The sequence below is a fragment of the Gastrolobium bilobum genome, unplaced genomic scaffold (genome assembly GCF_033153095.1).
Source record: "Gastrolobium bilobum isolate Gb01-03AN ecotype WA unplaced genomic scaffold, APGP_CSIRO_Gbil_v1 utg122942, whole genome shotgun sequence".
NCBI lineage: Eukaryota > Viridiplantae > Streptophyta > Magnoliopsida > Fabales > Fabaceae > Gastrolobium > Gastrolobium bilobum.
In genome coordinates this window covers 1-16,536 of record NW_026899381.1, presented here as the reverse complement: position 1 = coordinate 16,536, position 16,536 = coordinate 1, and the positions used below count along the sequence as shown (strand labels likewise).

Here is a 16,536-nt window from a genome sequence, read left to right as displayed (position 1 = left end):
GTGTTAGTGTGTGATCCATTAGGCCCAACTTAGCCACTAACATAAATGGACTTGGGCCCAATAAGACCACAACTCATTTAATGACAACACAAAGCACTAGCAATGCTTTGTTGCCCAAGAGCTAGTTAGGTTAATGACATGATCATCCTATTAAATGTATTTGGTTACCGTATGTATTTCCTTTTGTCTCGGTTACCTTCCCATTAAACCTAGGGTGAGGAGATGTATTGTAACACTCTCCCTTGTATGCATCCAAGAGAGTTGTTTGCTAAGCGGATTAGAGTTCTAATGTCATTACTTAAATACTGAAAAATCATTTTTGAGTTACAATTAAGAACTTGCTCGAAATCTGGTTGTTCCTAAAATTCAGAGTGACAATTTAAAAAAAGTACATAGCTTGCTGAATTTCCTAACTTTCCCGACAGACCTTGCTGTCTTGTAAAATTCGTATAAAATCAAGTTCAACAATTCAAAAAAATATTCTTTGTTATATAGAAAGAGTACATCTGGGGCTTCACGTGCACATAAATTATTAGTAAATCGGAGGTCGTTTGCCCTTCGAAACATAACTCGCAAAGTGCTCGCAAAACTGTAAATAAATCAGCAATTAATAAAACGTTCAGAAATTATTTTCGCAAAACGTTTTCAGAATTTTTCCAAAGTAATAACTGATCATAAAAGTCTTAAAACAGTAGCTAAATCATAGTTCCAACTTTCATCCAAGTTCTCGAAATATCAAAATAATACAGTCATCCATCAAATAAATAGTCAATAGTAGACAATCCAAACAACAACAATTAACAGCAGTATCCATATAATCACGTCCTCATATGCTCTTACGTTCTCCTGCAGTTTTATAAAAATTGCAGCCCCAAAGGGGTGAGAAAAATCCTAGTAGTGTGATAGCAAAACCAATAATGCAACAGTATTAAACTAGGTACAAAATTATAAAATAGTCACATCAACATTTCATTTTTCGTTAACATATCATAGTGCGTATATAACGCCATCATTACGCTTATAGCACCTTCATGCGCGTACTAACATTTCATAGTGTGTATATAACGCCATCATTACGCTCATAGCACCATCGTGCGCGTACATACACAGTGGATATTCCATAATGGCTCCCATCAAGGTGAATTCCAACTGTGGCCTATGCGGACTGAAGCCAAGTGTCCCATACCCTGGTACCGAAGAGATGCCTATATGATGCGTGCTCAATCGTATGCATATTTATATAAATATTCTAATCCATATATGAACAGCATGAAATTCGTGCATGTATGCCATGATATGCTTCACACACAAACAAGAAACAAATGAATTATGAGGTGTATATGCATGACTAGATCATCATCATAATAGCATATCTTTCATGTACTTTCTGTAACACCCTCCCTTGTAGGCCTCCAAGAGAGTTGTTTCCTAAGCGGAATTAGAGTTCTCTTGTCATATGTTAAGTACTGAAAAATCATTATTTAATGTTGCTAAATAAAACTTGTAATTGAAATCAAGTTCCTTACAAAAATCAGATTATGCTTTTAAAATTTCTTAACTTGCTGAAAATAGTAATTTCCTGTGCAGTCGTTGCTGTCTTTAAAAATTTGTATAAAATCGGTTCCAACGATACAAAAGAATATTCTATATGATCTAGAAAGAGCACGTCTGGGCTTCGCGTGCATATAAAATAATAGTAATTCAGAGTTCGTTTTCCCCTCGAAACATAACTCGCAAAGTGCTCGCAAGACTGTTTAAAAACCAACACTTAAATAAAACGTCAAACATTATTTTCACAAAACGTTTCTAGAATTTGGTTCCAAATTTTTTGCTGATCATAAAAGTCTTAAAACAGTAGTAAAATCATAATCCGACAGTAATCCAAACTTCTCAAATTAATACAGTTATCCATCAAATAAACAGCAACAACAAAAATCCCAACAGCAGCACATAACAACAGATATCCATATAATCATGACTTCATATGCTCTTCCGCCCTCCTGCCATTTTGTAAAAATAGCAGCCCCAAAGGGGTGAGAAAAATCCCAGTAGTGTGGCAACAAAACCAGTAATGCAACAATACTAACTAAATACAGAATTACAAAACAGTCGCATCATCAAGTTAAATCCGGCAGATACTAAACTTTATCATATTGCGTAAATAACACCAAATATACTAATCAAGATGCGTATATAACGCCAAATATACTAGTCAAGATGCGTATATAACGCCTAAAATGTACAGCACCGTCGTGCCTGTACACATAAGTACAGTGGAGGTCCCTCCCTTAATGGCTCCTCGGAGGGTTCCAACTGTAACCTAAACGGACTGAAGCCAAGTGTCCCATACCCTGGTACCGCAGGGATGCCTACATGATGCGTGCTCAAACGTATGCATAGTTTTCGAAAACATTTCCAGTTACAAACATGAAACTTGTGCATGTATGATATGTCATGGTTCACACGCAACATACAAATAAAAATTATGAATGTACATGCATGACTAGATAATATTCAAGATTTCATATAGCTTATGGGCTCAATATCAAGATGCTGCGGAATAATCAAAATAGAATAAGCAGCATTTCAAGTCCAAAACAGAACCCATATACATAACCAAGATACATATCTCATGGATTTTCCAATATCAGAATGCTGGATAACTAATAATTCTCCAAAACAAAGTATTCAGCAAAGCAAGACCATGAGCAAAATCCCATTATCATAGACAAAAATTCATAACCAAGGTGCATGAGAGCAACGTTCACAATTCATGTATTAGCTAGCAGTCACAAGAGGTAATACCGCCAAACACTTACCTCATACGTTCCAAATTTTTTACCAGACAGCGGTGTATAATCCAAAGTTTCAAGGGGGTTGCACACCTAACATATAGTGCAACAAAAATCAGGATACGTTCAAACCATTCCTATAAATTACCAATAATTTCCTAGCTTAACAGCTCATGTACCCCATTCGGCCATCAATGATCTTTTCCCAAAAGTATTCTGACTTCAATAATAATATTCCAACGTTTAAGAGTGACTAAGCACACCCAAACAGAACCGGTTTCATCATACAAAGGACTCAAGACACTTAATTAAATTTTTAGCTTAACAAGGCCATATGTGAGGGAGAGAAACGTCTAACCTCATGTTGTATTTTGATTTAAGAAGGACCTAGTTCATAACTAGATTTACCAAAACAGAATGGGCTTTAATAAATAAAGAGCTAATGACATTTATTCGAAATTTAACTCAACAAGACTAAGGGTGCGAGAATAGGGGTTCGACAACATGCTGAATATTTAAATTAGAATAGGACTTAGCTCATAACAAAAGTTACCAAGTCAGAACCGATTTCATATAAACCAACATCAAGGATAATTTATTTAAAAAGCTCATATACTACTTTTAAGATTGCGTTACTAGGGGTCAAAACATACAGTCCTCTTTATTTAACATCTTAACAATTTTAGATACACTAACTCAGCCCCTATACTTTGTTAGAAGAGCATTTCAAGGTTCATTTTCTTTATGTTTTCATTCTAAAGTCTAAGGATAGAAACTGACAGAATCTAAAAGAGCCAAGTATAAAATAAAAGAGTCATTTCCTAGGCATGCATCACGGTTTGGAGCAGAGAAAAAGAAGGGAGGTTTTGTGCCTACCTCTTTGCAGCACACAAGAAAAACCGATTCCAATAAAGGAGCAGCAACTCAACTCTTCAAACGACGGTTGTGCGTACCAAGGGAGGAAAGAATTTTCTTGAAGTCAATCCTTCTTGTGTGGGGAACCTCGGCTAGCAGGGGAGGAATGGAATGAGTTCCTCAATGACATTTATTTTCCAAGTCTTACGGTTTCTGGAAGAAAGAAGATGAGAGGAGAATAAGATTTTTAGAGTTCCTTTTGTATGCATTCAAGGGCATACACGGTCATGAGAAGTGGGGGGAAGTAAAGTGCAAATGTCTTGCTTTTCTTTTGAGTCTCTAGTCACTAAGGTTGAGGTTTGTATTAAAGAGAAAGTGGTTGAAGAATGGTGAGATCTTTCTCTGCTCAATCAGCGCTTGAAGGTACAAAGATGGAGTTGAGTTGGCTGGTCTTAAAATAAATCAAAGATCAGAATTTGTATTATATCACTCTCTCTCTCTCTTAGGCGCTCAAAGGGGTGAAGATTTGGGTGGCAATTCTTCCCAATAATAACGCATGCAAACTGACCTCTCTGTCTACCATTGGCTGTATGTACTTAAAGTTGTATTATTTAGCTGGTTTAACAAGCAATCAGCTACCTTTTGTTACAAACCATGCGCATGAGAGAGGATAGGTGGAAGGGCTGGTTATGTTTCTTTTGAGAGGCTTATTCAGAATTTTTCTTTTCTCATTTTTACAAGTCCCATGCGTACATGTGAGGGAAAGTGTGGTTAGATAGCACAACAAAAAATCTGATTGCTTTCTCTACACTCTAAGCGCATGCAAGGGTGGTGGAAGGCTTATGGTTGCCACATGAAGTACAAGCAAGTGAGTGGGAGAGCCAAGTGGCACGCATGCAACCAATTGGAAGCTAGGAGACATGCATAGGCTGGATTGAGTTTGATTAACAAAAGCAAGTCAGAATTTTGTCTTTGGCTTCCCATTATGCGCACAAATGGAGAGATTAAGATAGGATTTGCCAAGTGTTGGTTACTACCACTCAAGGGTTTCCATTGTAAGGTTCTAAGGGTTAGGTAAAACACAAAAGTTGGGCTGAACCAAGGCTACCTCCTAAAGCCCTAAAGCTTCGGCCAAACATCAATTAAGGATCAAAAGTATACAAGCCCAAAATGTAGCTAACTTAAGTACTTATCCATAAAATATAAATTCCCAAGTGTTGTAATTATATTTAATTCTTTCTACAATTTGCTATAATTAATTTGTACATCTTTTCTAAGGCTTCACATGCCTAAAATAAATTCTCACCTATTATTATAATTCAAGTAATTTCCCTAGCTCAATCTTAATTCCATGCTAATAACCATATAATTCGAAAGCCCAGCACATATTACATGTGATTCGATTTGTCACACATTCACTCTTATGCCCTATAATATTTTATGTATTTCCCCAATTGTGTGGGATGTTACACTTTCCGTACCATCATCATCATAATAGCATATCTTTCATGTACTTTCCATACCAGGCTGCCACATAACAATTACTTCTCATTCATGATTTTCCATCTTGTCACATTCATTGGCAGCATACATATAGCATATGACAGCACATTAATCCAAGGCACATGTGAGCAACAATTCACAATTCTATACGCTAGCCAATAATCACATTAGGTAATACCACCAAACACTTACCTCGCGCGTCACAAATAAATTACCAGGCAGCAGCGGAATAATCCAAAGTCTCAAGTGTTTTGCGCACCTAATATATCATCGTACCAAATCAGAATTTCATACAACTATCCCAATAATTTCTAAGCTCCTAAATCATGCACTTTCATCGAATTAAAGGATTCTTAGGGTTGATTACATTATGCCCTCAATAGTATTCCATTCCTTGCTAGAAATTATCATTTTACTGAATAAATTTCTGACTTCTTATAAATTTAGTAGCTCATTACAATGATGAAATCCAACACATACAAGGGTACGATAAAGGGGCCTAGAGCATGTTGTCACTAAATTTCTTAACTCAAACAGATTCGGTTTCTTACCAAGTAAAATGCTCACGAAATTTCTGGTTCACAAAACAACTCTCCTAGGTCATGAGTGCGCTAAAGGGGGTCTTTAAACATGCTACACAATTAATTATAATACATGTAGTACTGGATACATCTTCCTATCACTAAATCATCCCATAAAATGCAATAGGCTATAGTTCCCAGTTCCAATAGGAAGAAAAGAAAACGTTCTTTGAGCTTGCAAGTGTTAGGTCCAAATCAGTCTAAATGTGCATAAACAAGGCAACAAGAATGACAAAAATTTTAACTTCCTAGGACACACCTGTAACCCGTAACAATGGGGAAAAATAAAGCTTGAGTTCGGCCTTTACTTCCTTGTATTGACACACTCACAAATCAGAAAACTACACAATCCACTCTTTCAATGTTCTGGTAGATCGAGCTTAAGCTGCATGCAAGTAGAAGAGGGTTCAAACAGAGCCAATCCACGAAAGAATGAACAAAGAGATGAAAGAGACACCTCACCTCCTTGGATAATGACCAGCGGCTGAACCAAAGGAAAAATAAGAGAATGGTTTGTGTTTTTATTTTATCTGCATGCAGTGGAAAGTTTTCCCTAGACCGGTGAGAGAAAAATGAGCAAGGAATCAACAAGAAAATACTTCGCCCCCTAGATGATACCCTTGGCCGAACCGAGAAGGAATGGAGATGGGAGCTGTATGGTGGTTCTTTCTCTAGTACAACTCACGGTCTTTGGGGAAGCAAAAGGAAGAAGGAACATGGAGACTTTTACTTCTTCCTCTTGGTGGTCCACGGCTAGAGAAGGAAGGGGGTGGCTGTCTCCTCTTGCATGCAAAAAATCTGAGTGGAGGTTGTAGGATTCGGTTTGGTTCTCTCAATGATGTGCAAGGAGGAGGAGGAATGAGTGTGCTGATCGATTTAGGACAACATGCAAAAACAATCAGATTCTTCTTGCTAGAGTTATGCGCACAAGGTAACTGAGTCACGTTTCAAGGATAGATCAGTATGAAAATATTAAGGAGTACTTCTTGGTACAACTTGAAACTTGGCCGATGCATGGGGGGAAACTAGATGTGAGTCAGATTTTTGTCTAAGAGAAATGGTACCTTGGCCATTCAATGACTTGACCGAACCATGAGAAAGAAAATCTCCAAGTGTCCTATTGGCGTGCAAGGTGGCAGACATGCATAAGGGAAATCAACTAGGTGTCAAGCATACATGAAGTCTTGAGGTTGAGATGGCATTTTGACCAATGGGGATTAGTTTTCAGATTTCTACCAGATAAGCTACTTGATGGTAGTAGAAATAGATTTTGTGCTAAATTTGGTCCACAATGAAAGGATTGGCCGTGGCCCATTAAGGATAGCAAGGTCCAATTTTTAACTCCTAAGAAACCTTATTTCATGTAGTTTACTAAGTATTGACTAAGATTTTTATACATTGTAATTAATATTAATTTTACCTATTTAACAAATGTTTCGAATACCTCAAATATAAACTCACCCATAGATGTTCATAAAATAATTTTCCTAATAGTTATTATTTCATGTATCCATTAGGTAGTAACTAAAGTTTCCACATATAATGTAATCAATATTATTAAAATTCATCCCATCATAATTGTATGTAAATGATTTGAATTCAAGACTTGCATTTACAATGCTAATGGTAATTTATGTAAGTTCCTAATTCTCATGGGATGTTACATGTATCAACCCTTGTGGTTTAGGGTAAGCTTTAATTTGAAATAGGGAATCTTCAATTTACTGACTCTAAAGGCAGATCATCTCATGATCTCTTTTACTATGCATAGATTCCCGAGTCCCGTAAATGTCATCCCGATTTCTCCGGTTTACAGATAACCTAATCCCTCACAGAGATTTGACGAATTCCTTCAACTTATCACCCTAGGCTTGTGTTCTTTCAGGACATGCCCAAAGGTATACCTATGAATCTCCATGTTTCAGGCAGACGAGGTATACAATCAAAACATGCATCTAGAACATAGTCTAGGTGAAAACTTCTGGTCTAAGGAAAGACATACCCAAATAATAAGAAGATGCTCTAATGATACTATTTGTGAGATTTCCTCATAGAGCCTCTTTGTGGGTCTGTTCAGTGCGAGTTATACCCTTATAGGTCCACTCACGACTTTAGCTAAGACATCTCCATATCTGTAGCTCATGAGGTCTTTACCTTGTATCTGAATACAAGTAGATAAGCCGTGCTAGTCTTACCCGAGATTACTGATCCCCATTCTCAGTGTCTCTAGACTAGGAACATAAAATTAGGAATAAACATCTGGTATCCTTGAATCCTCATGATCGTGATCTCATCACAGATACTCAAGAGATACCTATTCTATTCCAAGGGATTTATCCAGTTACTCATATAATATATAAACAATGATATTGAGACAAAATATGAAACAGGATAAAGAGTGCTTATGATTTATTTGCGATAATATAAAAGGTACACAAATCTCCTAATCTAATCAAAAGATTATCTCTAGGACATCTATATACTAACAAGTTCCCACTTGGCCTAGAGCCAATCAGACCTAAGACGTATACCCAAAGCCTCATAATGACTATCATGTTTTCTCTGAGAAACAACCTTCTTCAGAGAATCAGCCAGGTTATCATCAGTGAAAACATAATCCATCTTTACATCCATCCTATCAATAATTTCTCTAATCAGGTGATATCTGCGGAGCACGTGCTTAGATCTTTGATGAGACCTAGGTTCCTTTGACTGCGCAATGGAGCCAGGTTATGGGCTCATCCACGCTTGGAACTACCCTTAGTTTAGATATGAACTTCTTGATCCACACGGCCTCTTTAGCCGCTTCTACAGCAGCTATGTATTTAGCTTCTATCATTGAATCTGCTGTAGTCTCCTGCTTGGAACTCTTCCAAGACACTGCCCCACCATTTAAGGTGAATACGAACCCTGACTATGACTTGCAATCATTTTTGTCACTCTGAAAGCTGGCATCAGTGAATCCTTTCACTGAAAGCTCATCCACCCCACCATAGACCAGAAATACATCCTTAGTTCTTCTTAAGTACTTAAGGATGGTCTTGACTGCTGTTCAGTGACCCTCACCAGGGTCAGACTGGTATCTGCTCGTAATGCTCAAAGCATATAAGACATCTGGTCTCATACATATCATGGCATACATAATGGATCCAATAGCCGAAGCGTATGGAATTCCACTCATGCGATCCTTCTCAGGTTGTGACTTAGGACACATAGCCTTGAAAAGATGTACCCCATGACTGACGGGAAGAAAACCTTTTTTTGACCCTTCTATGCTAAACCTCTTTAGCATCTTGTCAACTGATAACTCATATTTTGTTACACTTATTTATTACTCTTGGTTGGTATTTTTATGATTTATTTGAATTAAATAAAGGTCTTTTGGGTCAATTCACTATTCTAGATTTTAGTTGGGTTTAATTGATTTTCGTCATAATTTTCCAGATTTACACTACTTTTGTATTTTGACCATATCTCACTTTACAGATGTCCGATTGACTCCGTTCTTGTTTCTATTTGCAGCTAAGAGATAGGGCTACAATCTCTATTTCAGCTACTGAAGCCCAATTCGGACGGACAATGGTCGAAACTTGATCTCAAGATGACGTATTTTGCTGGAATTTTATTTTGACGTTTGGACTTGTAATTCACATTAGGACCCAATGTGTTTAGGGCCCAAGGCCATGTTTTATTTTATTGTTTTATTTTTTATTTAGCTTTTATTTTATCTTTGGGCTGAAGCGATGAAACCCTAGCCGTCCTGCGTGACAGCTATTTAAAGGGGACTCTAGGAAACCCTTGGCAGTCAGTTTTTACAACAGAGAAGTTCTCTCTGAGTTTTTATTCAATTGCGTTCTTCATCTTTTTTCTTCTTCTTCTTCTTTTTATTTCAATTATGTTTACCTTAGCCATGCGAGGCTAAGAACCTTTTAATCAACCTAAGGGTAATGGATTCCATGGATTGGTCTTGAGGATCTGCGTTTATTTCAAATCAGTTTTGATTCCCTTCCCAACTCAAATTGATATCGTGCGATCGTGGATATTCAATCTGAGGTTCGCGATTGCGATTATGGAAAGGGATTAATCATCAGATTTGATGATTAGGTTGATTGACCCTATGACCTTAAATCAAGCGGGCTGATACTCTGCGATTGTATGAGTAGAAGCATCGTCTTTGATCAAATGCTAAGCGATCGCTTAGAGAGGGTTGTCAATTGGAAATAAGGATTCTGATCCGATTGACAAATCAATCACGATTCTGATATCTTCTTATCCGAGGAAAGACATCCATGGAACCCAAACCTTAGGTTGGTTATTTTTAATTACGAATTTTTATTCCAAATTTATATTCTGCCTTTTTAATTATTGAATCAAAATCCAAAATCCCCCTTTTAATTTTCTGTTCTCATAAGCGATTTTAACCAAAACAATTTCCTTGAGAGACGACTTAGGGTTTCCACTTTACTGCAAATTTTCTGAACCCTAAAGAATTAATTTTTAATTTGCGCGAGTTCGACAGCTCGTGTCATCAACATACGTGGATTGAGATAAACCCAGCAGCCTCTTGGATCTATCTCTATAGATCTTTATACCAAGTATAAAGGTCGTTTCTCCCAAATCCTTCATGGTGAAGCTTTCTGAAAGCCCGTCTTTTGTTTTTTGTAATGTGGGGATGTCATTTCCTATTAGGAATATGTCATCTACATAAAGTACCAAGAAAACGATATTACTCCCACTAACCTTCTTGTAAACACAAGGTTCATCCTCGTTCTTGATGAAACCGTTACTTCTAACGACTTCATCAAAACGAATATTCCAACTCCGTGATGCCTGCTTTAGCCCATATATTGACCTTTGCAGTTTGCATACCATATGTTGTTGGCCTTTGGCTTCAAAACCTTTAGGTTGTGTCATGTACACTTCCTCCTTCAAGAATCCATTCAAGAAGGCGGTCTTGACATCCATTTGCCAAATTTCATAGTCGTGATATGCTGCTATGGCAAGCATAATCCTAATAGATTTGATTATGGCAACTGGTATGAAAGTCTCATCATAGTCAACTCCTTGTCTTTGACGATATCCTTTCGCAACTAACCTAGCTTTGTAGGTTCGAACGTTGCCATTTGCATTAGTCTTTCTTTTAAAGACCCATTTATTACCGATAGAAACTATTCCTTGCGGTTTTGGAACTAAGTTCCATACCTTGTTTTAATGCATCAAATCTATTTCAGATTCCATGGCTTCAAGCCATTTAGAGGAGTCAACATCCTCGACTGCCTCCTCATAGTTACTAGGTTCATCATCCTCGACGGTTTGTTGATTCTCAATCACAAACCCATACCTCTCAGGTGGATGGATGACCCTACTAGACCTACTATAACACCTCACAATTTTAAATCAAGTAATTAAAATATTAAGTGAGCAATCAAGTGATGGATTAGTGAAAATCCAAAAGATTAGGCCAAAATACAAAGAAAGGGCAAAACGGTAATTAGCCAACACGCAACCCTAGGAAGATAAAAATTGAGTAGAAGGTCTCAGATGGTAAAAATAACCCTGGAAATGGGTTCAGAACGAAAAATTGAGTGGACAGGCAAGTTTCAGAAAAATCAGTGAATAGTGTTTTTCGCGGGTAAAAATATCGCGGTACGATTGCACCGTAAAACGTGCCGATTGAGTTTTGAGCTCTAGGTTTCAAATATGAGTTGTAAATGTTTTTTTGAGTTAGGAAATATGATTTTGATGAAATTTGATGGAATTGAGTCATTTTGGGAAACATTGATGAATAGTGATTTTCCGGTGTAAAAATACTGCGGTATAATTGTACCGATAAGCGTGAAAATTTTATCAGTATTTTTGGGAAACAAAAATATGACATGAACAAGAAAAATATGTAGGTCATGAATTTGTGGTTGAAATTAGGTGATTGATTAAAGTTAAAACGCGTGTGGGACCCGCCTGTGACTTAAGTGAGTCAAACTCACCTTTTTTTTCACACTTTCTCTCTCCTCCCTCTCTTCTCTCCCGCGTGCAGCAGCCCCTCCATGGCCAAGAATTGCTCAAGCTTTCTTTCTTCCATAACTTGGTCAAATCTCCACCGAATCCAACGATTTTTGTCTTGAAACTTGTTGGAAAACACCTCCTAAACACATTGGTACCACTCTTGAGCCTTGAAATCGCGTGTGTGAGGAGATCTTGGCCATTTACAGCTGCGGTTTTGGTGAGGAATTTTGTGTTCTTGGAGCTTCCAAGTGCTCCAATGGTGGAGTATAGTTAGGAGGAGCCTTGTACCTTCCATTTGGGTGAGTGTTCTTGCATTTTAAATGGTTGATGGTGATGATTTGATTTTGAAAACCTAAACTTTGATATGATGAATAGTGACGTTAGAGAGCTCAATTTGAAAATGTGTATTAGATGATAATGTGTTAGAATGATGTATTAAAGCTAGAAATGCGATGAAATTTATTGGTGAAAATTGATGAATTTAACTTAGAAAAATTTGATGATCATGATTTTGGACTTGTGAATTTTGGTGTTGAGACTTGTTTGATGAATTGTGGCATGATGGTATGATGATATGATAGGTTGTGTGAAGGTTGGAGTGATTAAAATTGAATGGAAATTCTTTGGAATGTCATAGGGCAAGATTCGAACCTTTGAGGAAAAATGAGTGAATTGATGATGAAAAATGATTTGGATGATGATTTGTGTAGTTATATAGTGCTTAGATGGGTTGTGTTGTGATTGGCAAGTGTTAGAATCAATGGAAAAATAATAAGTGGTTTAGTTGGCATAAATGAACCTAGAGCGAAATATTTAGCGAAACGATGCTTAAAAGACATAAAACGGCGAAACGACAGTTGAAATGGCCTTATGGCAACCCAAGGATGGGTACTATAATGAGAAAGAAAATTTAGAAAAATAAATCCCCAATTAACACCTATATGGCCGAACCTCCAAGGGAAAAAGGGGGGATTTTGCGGTTTTCGCTTCCTGATGTAATCCGACGCGAAAATGACGAACCGGCACTTGAATTGGCTTATTGACAACCTAATGAGACGTAACAAAATGAGAAAGAAAATTTAGAAAAATAAATCTCACATTTACACTACAATGGCCGAACCATCAAGGGAAGATGGGGAGGATTTTTGTGTTTTTGCGTTTTGATACTATTTGACGAGTACTGATGGATGTACGTTATTGTATAGGTTGCCGTACATCGACCTGAATCCCGAATCTTGAATCAGTGAATTGCCCTTGGTCCGGGACCAAGTGGATTGAGGTAAGAAATTGGTTCATTGCATGTGTAATTATAAATTAACATGTATGGGATGAACTGAGAGTGATTGGGAATGTCCTCTGTGTAGGCATTCCGCTGTGTACCGAGTTGAGGGATAAGCTGCTACGGAGCTTGTGGAAACACGAATTAAGGTAACCTCTTGGTACTGGGGCTTGTTCCCCTTTTCTGTTCCACCTTGCCAGTTGATGGCAACGGTAGGAAGTGTGTATGAATAGTATAGAACACATGAGCATGCATGCATTATTGCTATGGGTACTGCGGTACCGAGTCTCTGGCCAGTAGACAGTTTTATTAGCCTTCGGGCATTTTCGGACTTCCGCTGGATAGGTCTCCAGGAGGGAGTTCCAGTTGACTGCGGTCATGGTGTGTGATCCGGGTAGGAGCACACTAGGAATGTCTTTGGCGTTTTGGTTGGTTTGGGCATCATGGTTGTGGTTTCTGTGAACACACCTTGGATGATACCCATAGGCTTATATATGCCGAGGGCGTACGTGGAATTGGGGTTACCATCCCGTATCGTCGTATTTTGTTTTCTTTATATTCCCCATTCTCTAAATCCCTTGCTATACCCCGTTTTCAAAGTGGTTGTTGTATTCTATTGATATGCATCGAAGTGAACCATTGGGTGGAGTTTTCTCCAGAACCTCTTGGTTACTGAGATATATTCGTATATCTCACCCCGTCTCGGGGCATTTATTTCAGGAGGTAGCAGTGGAGCAGGAGCCTCGGGCAAGAGGCCCGCAGAGTGAGCGCTGGAGCGCTTCATATTTTGCATTTTGTTGGCCGTGTGGCCTAGGCTAGACTTAGGGCATGAACATGTCATTTGTATTTATTAGTAGCTTCATTAGCATCTTGTTCATGCCATTTTGCCTAAGTCTAGTAGTGATGTATTTGGTTATGTTGTCTTTTAAATTAAGTTGAAATTTTAGAAGAATGTAATTTGAAGTTTTAGTTTCAAGTTGTAATTTGTAAAGCCATATTATAATAGTATTGATGCATGTCTAATTATGATGGAAGGGCCTTAGGCCTATTTTAGGTTATGATAATATGTATGATGGAAATATGCATGAAAAAAGTGTTAGTGATTGCAACTACTTAAGAATGATTAATATGGACTCTATGTTTAATAACTATAAACTGGATTGGGTTGTAAGTGCCCCAAGGCGTTGTTGGTCCTTGTGTGTGCCACCCATTGGATTATTACTGTATTATCATGTGTTTATTAGGTACATTTGAGGTTTAAATGATCTTTTACAAATTTGGGATTATTGGAAAAACAAAGGAAACTCTGGCGAATTTTCTGTAGAATTGGCAGATTTTAGGCGAACTTCGGGAGAGCATATCTCCCTCCATAGAAGTCCCCTAGGGACGTGCCATACGCCATTTTGAAGGTTGAGATGTCCTCTACCTTGTGTCAAAATTTAAGGAAATTTGAGAGCAAATGGTTGAGCGGATTGAGTGCAGTAATTCGAGTAATGTGAGTGGTTTGGAGCTGTTTTTGGGGTTGTTTGGGCTAATTGCTTATCCAACTTCAAACGGCGATAACCGGAGCAAATGAGCTCCGAATTGAGCGTATGATAGCTTGTTAAAAAGGGAATTAAGTAATACAAAAATATAATCTGAGAAGAAGGGTTGGTTGCGATCGGTTTGGTCGCAGAAAATTTAGAGTGAAACATGTTCGAATTGGTAAAAATGTAAAGTTGGAAATAGGCTAAGTGAGTTTATGGGAACTCCTTAGTAACTCATAATAAATGATGTAAGTTATAAAAATAGTTGAAATAAGTCTTCCGCAAGAGTTTACGGTTACGGTCACAGCTTTTAATTATTACGCTTTTTAGGATTTAAATGCTCGCGTAATAGTCGGAAAAAATTTATTCTCGTTTTTTTAAATGAACTGCTGTGATTGTAACTGCGCTTAATATCATAATTAATGTTAACAATACCGGTGTACAACGGGCTGTTACATTTTATGGTATCAGAGCAGTTTTGTTAGGGAACTCTGATAATGTATATATAGTTGTGTTGTGTGTTGCATAGTTGTATGTAGATTCTTATCGATTACTGCATATGTGATTCCTTAGTGTGGGTCTGATCAACCCATTCCTTTGTGTTACATGCGTAGTCATCGTAAGAAGCCTACGTGGCAACTGTGGAGCACCAAATGTAAGTCTTTAGCCTGATGTTGTGGATGCAGTGTTGATTGCTTCATGGACAAGAGATGGCAGTAAGTAAAATATGAATATTATAGGACTTCAGGGAAACATACTTAAATGTTTTGTCTGACCTTGTAGATGAAATTTATAAAGCTGGATTGTAAGTGAAAGTTGTAAACAAATCTATGATATGTACGGTATTGCATGGATGAACCTTGTAGTACCATGAATAATAAAGATATATAATTGAGATGAGTCCATAGTATGGAAAAGGTATTGGTGAAGCTTCCAAGTATGTGTGTAGTATAGTGTGTACAATAGACTTGGTGAATATACTTCATCAAGGTGGAAGATTAGAACCTGTTGGGTTATTGAAAATGATGAACAAATATGCTTAGGCATGAGTTTGAATATTTTATGTTGACTAGAAGTTATAAGTCCTTGATGGATGATGTACACTTAAACAAATTGAGATGGTTCATGCAGAGAAATAAATAGAATAATTGATGATTAATCCTATGGGATTTGACCACTTGAAATTATAATGCTGGTCAATTGTTAAATTGAGATATATTGAAATATGGGATTTAAACCCATAAGGAGGTAGTGCTGATTAAACATAGGCGAGATGAATTAATTATGTATTATATGTATAAGGAAGAAGTTGAGAGAATTGCCATGGATGGCATTGAACAAGGTTCATTGAGAGTATGATTGTCCGTAACGGAATAATGGTCTAGCTTGACCGATATGCCATGAAGGAAACAAATATGATTATATGTGTGCATTAATGTGTGGAATTCTCCTTGGAAATGGCTACTATGTAGAGATTCAGGTGTTATGAAGCATAAGGATGTTGTAATGAACTGTGAATAATACCTAATGGCCTGATGGCCAGTATACCTACTTTGATGAATAAACGGATGATAATCCAGTGATGGCCTAAGTGCCCGTATACATATATATGTATGTACACCTTGTGATGGCCTGAGTGCCTAATTATAGTCTTAGGTAAATTATTAAATTTTTGTAAAAGGACAATGAGGCCGAATGAAATCCCCGATGATGGGAAGTATCTAGAGATTGTATGATTAGAGAATGAGCTAATGTACAACCTGATGGGAAATCATGTGATTAGTGTATGAACTAAGTTACAATAAAGTGTGGAATTATGTGTTTAGCAAAAGAGCTAATGTGTAATGTCAAAACAAAAATGATAAGATTAGTTAATGAGTTGAGGTATAAGTGTTAGTGCAAGGATTGATATAATTTTGCAGTGCACGGATTGAGGTGAAATTAGTCCTCTGGGATAGGACGAATATGTTTAGAAGATCCCTGTGTGATGGGAAGTA

General features: G+C 37.4%; 2 long non-coding RNA genes across 3 annotated transcripts; one reads left to right on the top strand and one right to left on the bottom strand.

Moving 5' to 3' along the window:
- Nucleotides 1–1,780: 1,780 nt before the first annotated feature.
- Nucleotides 1,781–6,721, bottom strand: LOC133290120 (uncharacterized). 2 transcript variants are annotated; one of them, XR_009748594.1, is made up of 5 exons: nt 6,194–6,721; nt 5,991–6,116; nt 5,343–5,409; nt 2,820–2,885; nt 1,781–2,000 (listed from the first exon to the last, which is right to left on the bottom strand). It is a non-coding gene; the product is annotated as an uncharacterized LOC133290120 (long non-coding RNA). The 2 variants fall into 2 exon arrangements; XR_009748595.1 differs by lacking the exon at nt 2,820–2,885.
- Nucleotides 6,722–11,770: 5,049 nt separating this feature from the next.
- Nucleotides 11,771–14,000, top strand: LOC133290121 (uncharacterized). The gene is made up of 4 exons (XR_009748596.1): nt 11,771–12,033; nt 12,940–13,013; nt 13,099–13,162; nt 13,734–14,000. It is a non-coding gene; the product is annotated as an uncharacterized LOC133290121 (long non-coding RNA).
- Nucleotides 14,001–16,536: the final 2,536 nt, after the last annotated feature.